Source organism: Hyperolius riggenbachi, chromosome 3, assembly GCF_040937935.1.
Source record: "Hyperolius riggenbachi isolate aHypRig1 chromosome 3, aHypRig1.pri, whole genome shotgun sequence".
NCBI classification, from domain to species: domain Eukaryota; kingdom Metazoa; phylum Chordata; class Amphibia; order Anura; family Hyperoliidae; genus Hyperolius; species Hyperolius riggenbachi.
The window spans coordinates 468,687,619-468,701,966 of NC_090648.1; positions in this window are offsets into that span (position 1 = coordinate 468,687,619).

Here is a 14,348-nt window from a genome sequence, read left to right on the forward strand (position 1 = left end):
TTTCAGCTCAGACAAGATGGCCGCCAACCACATGGTCCCCTGGCTGGCAGTGTGCTTTCGTGAAGGTGGAATTTGGAGGACTGAGGGCCCGCCTGCCGGCCATGTGCTTTTGATGAAGCTGGTTTGGGGGTGTGGCAATGCCGGCCCCCTCTGAGTTACCCACCAATGACAGTTCATTCCCTCTGAGAGATTTTAGGGCTAAACTTATAAACTGCCGTAACTCATGAACGATACATGTCATTTTTAGGGGGATAACAGATTCATACTTGTCGGAAAATACAGATTAATATGACATCAGACATGGCTAGTGCAGTGGGTCAGGTTCCTGAGAAGATTCATACCTGGGTTGTAGGGGCCCCGGGCCCCTCTCGACTGGTATCAAGAGATTCAGCATGACCCTACGGATCCAATGATACTGCTCTCATAACTACCCTATTTACTGTATTCTGTAAATAGGCAAAAAATTATATAATACATTTATTTCTTCCTGGTAAGGCTGCAGCCAGGCTGTCTGGTGTCAAGCTGTGACTGGCTTCCTGGGATCTCCCTTTATGAAAAGGACCTTTTAGTTCCTTTAATTAACATCTGAATGTGAGTTTACACCTAACAAGTCACAGGCACCAGGCTTCATGAAAAGAACTCTGCTGCTCTTATGAAGACAGCAGAGACCCTCCAGGCTGGACTGCCTGGTATCCACAGACATGAGATTCTGATTTGGCAGCGCAACGGCAATCGAGGCAGGAAACCGATTGCGGTTGCGTTTTCGTGTCTCACGGCTGTTCCGTGACAACTCTTACACATTCTAGATGGCTCTCAGTGAAGATGACCATTTAGGGCTGACTCTGCCAATCATCTAGTGCAGTGGTCCTCAAACTAAGGCCCGCGGGCCGAATGCGGCCCCCTGAGGCTTTCTTACCGGCCCTTTACAGACAAAATGTATTACATATAGATGTGGCCTGCTGCATCTCTAAATATTGGTGGCTGCATATAGAATAGTAGAGCTGGCACTACCCTTCCACATGGAAGCCAGAAAGCAGTCATTCGCTGGCTTCCAATCCTAGGTATGCTTCACTGTCTGGCGCACAAACACCTTATTGGGAACCACATGAATGTGTGTGCCCAGAGCCATGTGTAGGGGTGGATAATTTGCAGTTCAAGCAATTACTGGAGACGGGGTCGTTTTGGGGAGAGAGGGGATGACAGGGCTCACATATGACTTTCTATGCTAAAGTCACAACATCTGCACTTGCTGTGTTGGTGGCATAATAACTGCACTTGCTGAGTTGGGGGGGGGCATACTATCTGGACATCCTGAGACACGAGGCTGCACTTGTTAGTAGGTGTTGTCTGCAATTCCTAGGTTTAATGTTGTTTTTCTATATCATTTTATGTATACTCCGGCCCCCGAGCAGTCTGAAATATTTTGATCCGGCCCTTGACTGAAAAAGTTTGGGGACCCCTGATCTAGTGTATGTACAGCCTCCCCAATGCATCGCCAAGAGATCCAGATCCGAGAGATAATTGAGTGTCTCGTTCTCTTCCTGACCTCTCCCACTGGTAGCCATTATGCTGTGCGCCTCTCTGTGGTAGCCACTCCCCCTACACTTGTAGTAGCTCCTCCCCCTCCATAGCAAAATAATGTGTTGTGAGGCTTTAACCTTGTAACCTATCTGTACAGCACTCAGATCCAGATTGTCGCCAGAGAGATTAAGTCTCGCTCACTACAGGAGACGCAAGTAATTTGAGTGCTGTCAAGGTTTTGGTAAAATGAGTACCCTATTAACCACAATGTTAATTGCAGCTATAGTAGGGCCCAGTGGGCAATTTGGGCGCTGGCCGCGCCCAATAAATATTGTAATTAGGCAGCAAAAATATCGGTAAAGGGTGAATTTAGCAGTGAAGGCAACATTGATGTGGGCGGAGATTGTGGCGGGGGTTGGTTAGGGTTAGGCATCAACAGAGGGTGAATTCAAATGAGTTAAAAGGTTAGGTTTAGCCATAGTAAAAATTACAGCTATTCTACTATTGTATTACCCATTGCCTAATGGCAGAACATCTGAAATGTTACCGATATTCTATTAGCGGCTTTCCTGGGCGCCAAAATTACTGCGGCACCCTTTTTAGAAGTCCGCCACTACATGGACCAGTAATCCAGGAAACAGGAAGTGAGTTCAGAGGGTGGTTGGGGCGGAGTCTGTGGAGTTGCAGAATTACAGACTCTGAACAGTGCTTTCACATTCCCAATGAAGTGATGAAGTGGTGACATCACAGGATATATCCATTACTTTGCTCATCTTCTCATATATCAATTTCAAAATTGTGTACTTATCCGGTAACACCCCCTTCCCCTTACTGGAATTGCTTTACCTCCATCTCCAGAACTCTGTCCCCAGCAGCTCTATAGGCCAGCTGCTGCATTGCTCTCAGGAGTGCACACATGACATCTGCTGGACTGTATGGGCACTGCAGCTTAGGCATCTGGAAGAGAAATGATCAATGAGATACTATGTTTCCAAGTTGATGCACTTTGTGTTGCAGAATGTGTAGAGCTTGGAAAAGGGCCAATCCAAATAGGTAGCAGCAACTGCATTTGATTGGTCGAATTCCAAGCTGCATATCATTTTCAACAACATTTGTGTTAAATATCACCATTTCATTGATCATCTCTAATCTCATAGTACCTCTGAGATTAGAAATGGCTCTGCTGGAAGTGTGTGAGGACTGTTGCCCGCAGACACCCGGACTCACTCCCTCAGTCCGAAGGTTGAGTTCTGTACGGATGCTTTGGAGGCCTGTGGGTTAGCTACACCTCCTGTTGCTATGGAGTCGGGAGGAGGGCCAACAGAGGCGCATGATGGAGCAGCATGGAGGGCATAAGGATGAAGAACAATGCCTGTGGCCTGCGCTTGGCTGAGACTCACCAACACATTAAGGCTGGATTTTTGATACAGGCAGCCTGACTGGCTTCCCTGAACCATTTAGCTACAGTGACCAGATTTTTCTGAGCCCAACCTGGGACAGGGCCGGTTGATTCTAAGGGTACCTTATGCGGCCAACGGGTGGTGCCACAGCCACAGCAGTACAGAAACATTATAATAATAAATGGGAGCAGCAGGAGGATACTGGAGGTTTCCTCACTGCATCCATGCACACGACTTATCATCCCCATCCCTGCCTTTATCTATACCTGTACATACCATATATAAATACACAATGTATAGCAGACAGTCTTTGTCCATGGTTGCCCGTCAGATTCCATTGTTTTTCCCTGTGGCTCTGTCCCTTGTGGCCCAGCATGGCTGCTGCGTCGAGTCTGACAACAGTGATGTCACACAGGCAGGCAGCACGATGGGAGGTGGAGCTACTGTATGGCGACCATGCCTATACACACTGAGGGGGCGGATCTCTGGGAGGGAAGGAGGCGGGCACAGAGGTTTTAAATTTAGGTTAGGTCACTTGCCCGGAGGTTTGCCTCACCGTCGCATAAGTGTCTAGTATAATATACTTTGCATGCAAACCATATTGGAAGCTAAAGTTCCTCCTAGTTTAATAAATGTTAGCACTTGTCTTGGATGCAGGGCATGCATTTTTCAGTCTGGCAGAGGCGGTGTATGCCTGTGCGATTAACCATTCAATTGCAACATGTGTTTAGGGATGCGCAGCCTTTCCCCCCACCTTTCCTTAACTTTGTAACTATTTAACTGTCAGGTTAGCTGCTCCCAGCCCCTCCTCCTGAGTTTCCTGTTTGCATGATAAGTAGTAGCAGATTTGCATATGATTTGCATCTGAATTGAATGCGAAGTGTGCAGAAAATCTATTTAGGTGCTGCACACTAAGCTGGTGGTCATTTCAGATGCAGCCTTAGTGGTATGCGCTGGCGTTCTCCTCGCTGTTCAACAAAATGTAAGTTACACATTTTTTTTGCTTAGCTGCTCCCAAGGTTTTAAATTTAGGTTAGGTCACTTGCCCGGAGGTTTGCCTCACCGTGGCGCAAGTGTTTAGTATAATATACTTTGCATGCAAACCATATTGGAAGCTAAAGTTCCTCCTAGTTTAATAAATGTTAGCACTTGTCTTGAATGCAGGGCATGCATTTTTCAGTCTGGCAGAGGCGGTGTATGCCTGTGCGATTAACCATTCAATTGCAACATGTGTTTAGGGATGCGCAGCCTTTCCCCCCACCTTTCCTTAACTTTGTAACTATGTAACTGTCAGGTTAGCTGCTCCCAGCCCCTCCTCCTGAGTTTCCTGTTTGCATGATAAGTAGTAGCAGATTTGCATATGATTTGCATCTGAATTGAATGCGAAGTGTGCAGAAAATCTATTTAGGTGCTGCACACTAAGCTGGTGGTCATTTCAGATGCAGCCTTAGTGGTATGCGCTGGCGTTCTCCTCGCTGTTCAACAAAATGTAAGTTACACATTTTTTTTGCTTAGCTGCTCCCAAGGTTTTAAATTTAGGTTAGGTCACTTGCCCGGAGGTTTGCCTCACCGTGGCGCAAGTGTTTAGTATAATATACTTTGCATGCAAACCATATTGGAAGCTAAAGTTCCTCCTAGTTTAATAAATGTTAGCACTTGTCTTGAATGCAGGGCATGCATTTTTCAGTCTGGCAGAGGCGGTGTATGCCTGTGCGATTAACCATTCAATTGCAACATGTGTTTAGGGATGCGCAGCCTTTCCCCCCACCTTTCCTTAACTTTGTAACTATGTAACTGTCAGGTTAGCTGCTCCCAGCCCCTCCTCCTGAGTTTCCTGTTTGCATGATAAGTAGTAGCAGATTTGCATATGATTTGCATCTGAATTGAATGCGAAGTGTGCAGAAAATCTATTTAGGTGCTGCACACTGAGCTGGTGGTCATTTCAGATGCAGCCTTAGTGGTATGCGCTGGCGTTCTCCTCGCTGTTCAACAAAATGTAAGTTACACATTTTTTTTTGCTTAGCTGCTCCCAAGGTTTTAAATTTAGGTTAGGTCACTTGCCCGGAGGTTTGCCTCACCGTGGCGCAAGTGTTTAGTATAATATACTTTGCATGCAAACCATATTGGAAGCTAAAGTTCCTCCTAGTGCGGGGGTAGGTAACCTTGGCTCTCCAGCTGTGATAAAACTACAAATCCCAGCATGCATTTGCCTTTATTGATCATGACTGTGGCTGTCAGACTCCTGCAATGCATTGGGCTCGATTCACAAAGCGGTGCTAACCCAGTTAGAGACTTTAGGCGTGATAACCATTTTTATCATGCCTAAACTCAGTTTAGGCATGATAAGTTTAGGCATGCTAAGTTTAGATAAGTTTAGATCACATGCAAAGTCCCGCACGCAAAGCAGCGCCATTAAACTCTATGCAAAGTGCACCAGATTTTGCTAGCGCAAAACTTTTGATCAGCTGTGCACTGTGGTGCTAACCCAGTTGGTGCTTAAACTTATCATGCCTAAAAACTTATCACACCTAAACTTATCATGCCTAAACTTATCACACCTAAACTTATCACACCAAAACCTATCATGCCTAAACAGAGTTTAGGCATGATAAAGGGCTTTTCACCAGGGTGCTAACTGTTAGCACCGCTTTGTGAATCAGGCCCATTGTGGTACTTGTAGTTCCTTAACAGCTGGTGAGCCAAGGTTCCCTACCCCTGTCCTAGTTTAATAAATGGTAGCAAGTGTTTAGTATAATATACTTTGCATGCAAACCATATTGGAAGCTAAAGTTCCTCCTAGTTTAATAAATGTTAGCACTTGTCTTGAATGCAGGGCATGCATTTTTCAGTCTGGCAGAGGCGGTGTATGCCTGTGCGATTAACCATTCAATTGCAACATGTGTTTAGGGATGCGCAGCCTTTCCCCCCACCTTTCCTTAACTTTGTAACTATGTAACTGTCAGGTTAGCTGCTCCCAGCCCCTCCTCCTGAGTTTCCTGTTTGCATGATAAGTAGTAGCAGATTTGCATATGATTTGCATCTGAATTGAATGCGAAGTGTGCAGAAAATCTATTTAGGTGCTGCACACTGAGCTGGTGGTCATTGCAGATGCAGCCTTAGTGGTATGCGCTGGCGTTCTCCTCGCTGTTCAACAAAATGTAAGTTACACATTTTTTTTTGCTTAGCTGCTCCCAAGGTTTTAAATTTAGGTTAGGTCACTTGCCCGGAGGTTTGCCTCACCGTGGCGCAAGTGTTTAGTATAATATACTTTGCATGCAAACCATATTGGAAGCTAAAGTTCCTCCTAGTGCGGGGGTAGGTAACCTTGGCTCTCCAGCTGTGATAAAACTACAAATCCCAGCATGCATTTGCCTTTATTGATCATGACTGTGGCTGTCAGACTCCTGCAATGCATTGGGCTCGATTCACAAAGCGGTGCTAACCCAGTTAGAGACTTTAGGCGTGATAACCATTTTTATCATGCCTAAACTCAGTTTAGGCATGATAAGTTTAGGCATGCTAAGTTTAGATAAGTTTAGATCACATGCAAAGTCCCGCACGCAAAGCAGCGCCATTAAACTCTATGCAAAGTGCACCAGATTTTGCTAGCGCAAAACTTTTGATCAGCTGTGCACTGTGGTGCTAACCCAGTTGGTGCTTAAACTTATCATGCCTAAAAACTTATCACACCTAAACTTATCATGCCTAAACTTATCACACCTAAACTTATCACACCAAAACCTATCATGCCTAAACAGAGTTTAGGCATGATAAAGGGCTTTTCACCAGGGTGCTAACTGTTAGCACCGCTTTGTGAATCAGGCCCATTGTGGTACTTGTAGTTCCTTAACAGCTGGTGAGCCAAGGTTCCCTACCCCTGTCCTAGTTTAATAAATGGTAGCACTTGTCTTGGATGCAGGGCATGCATTTTTCAGTCTGGCCGAGGCGGTGTATGCCTGTGCGATTAACCATTCAATTGCAGCATGTGTTTAGGGATGTGCAGTCTCCCCCCCCCCCCCCCCCCCCCACACACACACACACACACACACCTTTCCTTAATTTACAGGCCCCCTCTCTATTAATATAAAAAAAATGAATAAAGAAGAAAAAAATGATAAACATAACTAGGCAAAGTTACCTGGCTTCAGTGCTGGCTAGTCTGGCTTTCTTCTGGGTGGACTGACCTGCCGCAGTTCTGGCAGTTCTTCCAAAGCATTCTCTGACCTTCTAGTGGACTCCCTCCCATGCTCCCACAGGACTCCCATTGAGACACCACAACTCCCAGCATGCCTCCATAGAAGAACCACAGCTCCCTGCATGCCCCCACAAAGGCATCACGGCCCCAGCATGGCACCACAGCACCCAGTATGCCCATCATTGAGACATTACAGCTGCCTCTGCCGGTGGGACATCCAGGGCACGTGCCACTGATCTTTGGGGCTAGCCACGCCCCTGATGGCTTGATGTAGTCTCAGAAGAGAATCTACACGTGTACAGATACCCTGTGACATCATTTAGCCCCTCATTCTGCTGCATCACTACACAGTGAGCGACAATTGAGATCGGTCAAGCACAATATTTCCCTACTTACCCCACCTGTGGGAATTTGCTTGCTCATGCACAACTTCCATCATCCCTCCTCCTCTCTCTATCAAGTAGTACCCATTACTCTACTATAGCCAAGCAGCATGTCTGTACATGGCTTGTTCTCCGTAATGTCACCCAAACCATCAATCAGCAGTTGTCAAGGGAGACACTGATCTAGCGTGTGTATGAGCCCACAGTGGGGGTTGTGCACCACTTTATGAATGGCAAACCCATTTGCACAAGGTCGGGACTTGACCTCTTGCAATAGACAGAGAGAAAACATAGAAATGCACCCTGTATGTATTTAGAGAGTTTAGCCTGTCTAATTCCCCCTCATCTGTGACTAAGCATAAGTTGTAGTTTGATCCCTCAACTGTGTCAGCTGACTGCCACGGCAGCGAGCTCATTTATAAACACAGGATGTTAACAATATGTCTGCTTCCATGAAAGCAGGAAGGAGACAAACTGCAGATTTATTGCAGGGTTTCTATCAGCTGTAACAAAGAAATGTTTTTCTTTATAGGTTATTATGATGTTGCTTATCATTTAGAGCCTAGAGGAAGTTCTCAGTTGAGGTCCACTTTAAAGCTCTGATCAGGTCGGGTATGCTGTAACTAAAATTTTATCTCTTCTCAAGACCATACATTTACGCTCTTGTTAGCAGGACAATTGGTAATATTTGAGAGTGATTGTAAAGCAAACACACATATGTTCTGTGTCTACTTAGAACAATTCTGTTTGTTTACCGCACATTGAACAGCACACTGATCTGTTTAATTTTCCCAATTCTAAAACAATGGACAATGTGATGGTTCCCAAGAGACCAGAGATTACACAATGAACAAGCTCAATACATCTGATACACCACTGAAACATGATTTAAAGCAGACCTGAACTCAGAACTTCCTCTCTGCTCTAAAAGAGACAGATTATAGAACTCCTATTGAGATTCTGCAGAGTGGTTCCTGGTATCCTGTTTAGCTCAGAATTCAGTATATTCTGCAGACAGCTGACAGCTTAAATTGCACTAGCTCATTACTTGCTGAGACTTTGCTGCTCTTTACTTTTCTTCTGTCCTGTGCAAGAGTTCAGGTCCACTTTAATATAAAAGGTCATTAGAAAATAATGTATTACTGTGCAGTGTGTGCACACTATGCAAAGGGTTAAAAAAAAATCTAAGTGCTGTATATACTTGCGTATAAGCCTAATGTTTCAGCATAAAAAATGTGCTGAAAAGTTACCCCCCTCGGCTTATATGCAGGTCAGTGTAGCAGAATGAATGGTGGAGCAGGTTTTGTTACTGGCAGAGGAGCGTAAGGTTCTTGCACTAGTGATTCTGCTCATACCAGCTTGCACCCTGCTGTGTCCATGCCTTCCATCCCCTGCAACATGGTGTGCAGAGTGTGCTGCTCAAGACTACCTGTTTCCCCTGGCTTGTGGAGCAGAGTGTGCAAGCAGGTGTCAGCAGTGCAATGATCTCGGATTCTATCTGTATGGCAATCCCTGTGTCTCATATCTATGACGCCATCTAGTGGTGTCTTGATACACAGTTTTTTTTCATCGCGCTTTTCTCCTGGCGGACTCATAGCGCCAGAGCTGCAGCCACTAGGACGCACTCTATAGGCAGTAGCAGTGTTAGGGAGACTTGCCTAAGGTCTCCTACTGAATAGGTGCTGGCTTACTGAACAGGCAGAGCCGAGAATTGAACCCTGATCTCCTGCGTCAGAGGCAGAGCCCTTAACCATTACACTATCCAGCCACTGTTTACATCATCCAGCCATAGTTGTATCATCCTTGGGGCACATATGGCTATGAGGAGGGGGCTGACTTGTACTGAGGGCACAACAAGTAAACTGCAGCGAGTCCCTGTGGAATAGACCTAGTCAGGTCTATGTAGCCGGTGCACAATCCCTCTGTGGGTCACCACTCCACACACGGTTCAATAAAGTAAATACGAAGGAGGCACTCAATTGGCTTCAAACTTGCGTTTTATCAAATCCCAGTAATACACATGTGTCTAACTGGGATTTGATAAAATGCAAGTTTGAAGCCAATTGAGTGCCTCATTCATATTTACTTTATTGTACTGGGGGCACATCTGGCTACTTAGGAGGGGGTTATACCAGTGGCGGACATACGGCCGTGCAGGCCGTGCCGCCGCACGAGGGCCCCTGAAGTTCCGCTGCTTCAGGGGCCCATTAAGTATTGCAGGGTTTTTTTTTTTGTTTTTTTTTTATCTTTTATTTTTTTAGCCTGGGGGGCCCCCGACTCCTGTCCTCCCCCCTCACCTCGGGCCCCCCTCCCCCCTCACCTCGGGCCCCCCCCCCTCATGCGGCGGGAGAGCGGAAAATACAGGAAGTCTCCGGCCGGGGCTGCAGCAGACGCTAGAGGGCGGCAGCTGACGCTTGGTCTCCAACTTGGAGACATATCGGAAACTAAGCAGCAGCTGCCTCTAGCGTCTGCTGCAGCCCCGGCCGGAGACTTCCTGTATTTTCTGCTCTCCCCCCGGCTGCCGCGCATACCGGGAGGGGGGCCCCGAGGTGAGTGAGGGAGGATAGGAGTCGGGCCCCCCACCCGGATAGCTAGCCACCCGGCTACCTAACCACCCACCCGGCTACCTACCCCGCTACCTAACCACCCACCCTGCTACCTAACCACCCTGCCGGCTACCTACCCACCCACCCGGCTACCTACCCACCCGGCTACCTAGCTACCCACCCGGCTACCTAACCACCCTGCCGGCTACCTACCTACCCGGCTACCTACCCACCCACCCGGCTACCTACCCACCCACCCGGATACCTAACCACCCACCCGGCTACCTACCCACCCTGCCGGCTACCTACCCACCCTGCCGGCTACCTACCCACCCCACCCGGCTACCTACCCACCCGGCTACCTAACCACCCTGCCGGCTACCTACCCACCCACCCGGCTACCTACCCACCCGGCTACCTAGCTACCCACCCGGCTACCTAACCACCCTGCCGGCTACCTACCTACCCGGCTACCTACCCACCCACCCGGCTACCTACCCACCCACCCGGATACCTAACCACCCACCCGGCTACCTAACCACCCACCCGGCTACCTAACCACCCACCCGGCTACCTACCCACCCGGATACCTACCTACCCACCCGGCTACCTAACCACCCTGCCGGTTACCTACCTACCCGGCTACCTACCCACCCACCCGGCTACCTACCCACCCGGATACCTACACACCCACCTGGCTACCTACCCGGCTACCTACCCACCCACCCGGCTACCTACCCACCCGGCTACCTAACCACCCACCCGGCTACCTACCCGGCTACCTAACCACCCACCCGGCTACCTACCCGGCTACCTACACACCCACCCGGCTACCTACCTACCTACCCACCCGGCTACCTACCAACCCACCAGGCTACCTACCCACCCACCCAGCTACCTAACCACCCACCTACCCACCCACCAGGCTACCTACCCATCCGCCTACCCAGCCACCCACCAGGCTACCCACCCGGCTACCCAGCCACCCACCAGGCTACTTACCCACCCGGCTAAGGGCTACCTACCTACCCACCCGACTGCCTACCTACCTACCCACCAGGCTACCTATCCACCCAACCACCCATGGGAGCTGCGCGCCGGATGGAGGCTGGGACAGGAGGTCTGCTGCTGCAGGTGAGTAAATGTTTTTTTTTATTATTTATTTTAGCAGGTGTATGTTCTGGGCAGGTCTGCCACATGATTGCGTGTATGTTCTGGGCAGGTCTGCCACATGATTACATGTATGTTCTGGGCAAATTTGCTACATGATTGCATGTGTTTTCTGGGCAAATCTGCCGACATGATTGCACGTATTTTCTGGGCATATCTGCCGACATGATTGCAGGTATTTTCTGGGCATATCTGCCGACATGATTGCAGGTATTTTCTAGGCATATCTGCCGACATCATTGCACGTATTTTCTGGGCATATCTGCCGACATCATTGCACGTATTTTCTGGGCATATCTGCCGACATCATTGCACGTATTTTCTGGGCATATCTGCCGACATCATTGCACGTATTTTCTGGGCATATCTGCCGACATCATTGCAGGTATTTTCTGGGCATATCTGCCGACATCATTGCAGGTATTTTCTGGGCATATCTGCCGACATCATTGCAGGTATTTTCTGGGCATATCTGCCGACATGATTGCACGTATTTTCTGGGCATATCTGCCGACATGATTGAATGTATTTTCTGGGCAAATCTGCCGACATGATTGAATGTATTTTCTGGGCAAATCTGCTCACATTATGTGTATTTTCTTGAGAAAACCTGCACAATTATGTGAATTTTCTGGGGAAAAGGTCACCAAAACTTGGGCCCACTGTCTTTGCGTTGCACTTTTCAAGGGAACCTGAGGTGAGAATAATATTGAGGCTGCCATATTTCTCTCCTTTTAAGCAATACCAGTTGCCTGGTTGCCGTTCTGGTCCTCTGCCTCTTATTCTTTCAACCATAGACCCTGAACAAGCATGCAGCAGGTCAGGGGTTTCTGACAATATTGTCAGAACTGAGAAGATTAAGCTGCATGCTTGTTGCTGGTGTAATTCAGTTTATTACTGCAGTCAAATAGATCAGCAGGGCCGCCAGGCAACTAGTATTGTTTAAAAGGAAATACATATGGCAGCCTCCATATCACTCTCACCCCGGGATCACTTTAAATTACAGTTAGCTCCGCCCTTATCCGGTCATTGCCACGCCCATTTTTAGGTTCTATCCACGCCCATTTTTGCCGCGGCGCGCTTAGCGCGCCGCAGGTTATAGCCGCACCCATTTTTTTCAGGTCAGGGGGGCCCACAATTGATATTTTGCACAGGGGCCCACTGCTGCCTGTGTCCGCCACTGCGGTTATACTGACTTATACATGAGTCAATCACTTTTTCCTGGCTTCTGAGGGAGAAGTTGGTACTTCGGCTTATACACGGGTCGGCTTATTTGCGAGTATATACGGTACAAGTACTCATTATTTTAAAGCGGTATTAATCTCGGTTTTTCAAACATTCTATACATTAAGTAAAACGTTTATAAATCATTGCCGCCCTCCCCCCCAATAAATAATTATTAAACAGTCAGGAGAATGTACCTGTATGAAGCTGGATGTTGTTTTTTCAGCAATTTTTCTGCATTTTTCCTGTGTTCATGACTTTGCAGAGATTGAGATTTTAATGCAGAAGTGAGCTCAAGATGGACTCTTCCCCAGGATAAAAATTTAAAGAAAAGAAACATATTTACCATGGTGTTAGGCTTTGGACACAGTAAAATGTACAGTACATTTATTGTGAGGGTGCCAAATATTTTTTTTCCATCATATACAGAGTTTATGCCAGAGCTGAACTCAGTAGGAAAACCGGGAGGAGTAGGCATGTACAGGAAGCTGATTACAACAGAGAGAAAATGTGTGCATCAACCAAGTGAACCTGACAAATCTGGCTTTGCAAACTTGGCCTATTGGCTAATCACGAGACATTGTTCATGCAAATATGCATTTGCTTTCCCATGCCTAAATATGCAGGGTCAAAAACCAAAAACCGCAAAACAATCGCCCTGCGGGAATTAGTTCATGCTACATAGCACTATCCAGGGGCCGCGGCCCCCCGGTTGTATGGGGGCAATGGGAAGCCTCCTCGTGGCGCCCCTGGATAGTGCTATGTAGCATGAACTAATTCCCGCAGGGCGATTGTTTTGCGGTTTTTGGTTTTTGACCCTGCATATTTAGGCATGCGAAAGCAAATGCATATTTGCATGAGCAATGTCTCGTGATTAGCCAATAGGCCAAATTTGCAAAGCCAGATTTGTCAGGTTCACTTGGTTGATGCACACATTTTCTCTCTGTTGTAATTAGTATGTACAGGAAGCTGTCCTGATGCCCACCACTTCCCCCACCCCCTCCTTTGCTACCTAAATGCCCCCTGGTAGCCTCCTCTCAGTCGGGCAGATGCTGGTCCTACATCTTGTGCCTGTGGCCGGGGACACACTGCGCCAGCTATGTCCTGCAAATGAGCAGAGCACGCCTGGCCACATGCACGCTGTAGGAGCCGGGTCAGCGCCTGCACACTAATGCCCGACCCAGAAGAGGCTGTCGGGGGGGCATTTAGGTAGCAAAGAAGGGGGAGTTCAGCTCTGGATTCTTTCAAATATAATATACTGTAATGTATAAAGTTACCCATACACTGTGATACCTCAGCAGATTCGATCACAGTAGCCCCAACATTCTGATTCTTGTTTCTGGTGTACTTCAGACACTACTGCAGCCAAATAAACCAGCAGGACTGCCAGGCAACTGGTATTGTTTAAAAGGAAATATATATGGCAGCCTCCATATCCATCTTACTTCAGTTGCCCTTTAACGCAGCAAAATGCTCTCACTCACCTCTTCAGCCAGAGTGCCTTTTCCTCTGTGCTGCATCTCCCGGTGCCCGTAGTGACCCGGCAGCATGTAAACACATTCATACACAGACAGTTCACAAAGTCACTACAAAGGCAAAGGGAGATGATGGCAGCACGGAGGAAGGAGCGCACCAACCAGCAATAATAGAGAGACCTAAAGCAGGGATGGTCGGAAAATTTCATTGGAATTCTGATTTCCAAGTTCCCGATCGGAAATGGGTTTATCGCAGTGGAAGAGTGTATGTGGAAATTGAAATTGTGGGAAGACACTAATTATATTTTGGGTTGGGGGGGGGGGGGGTACAATGCTTAACCACTTAAAGGGACACTTAAGTCAAACAAAAAAAATGAGTTTTACTCACCTAGGGCTTCCAATACCCCCCTGCAGCTGTCCGGTGCCCTCGCCGT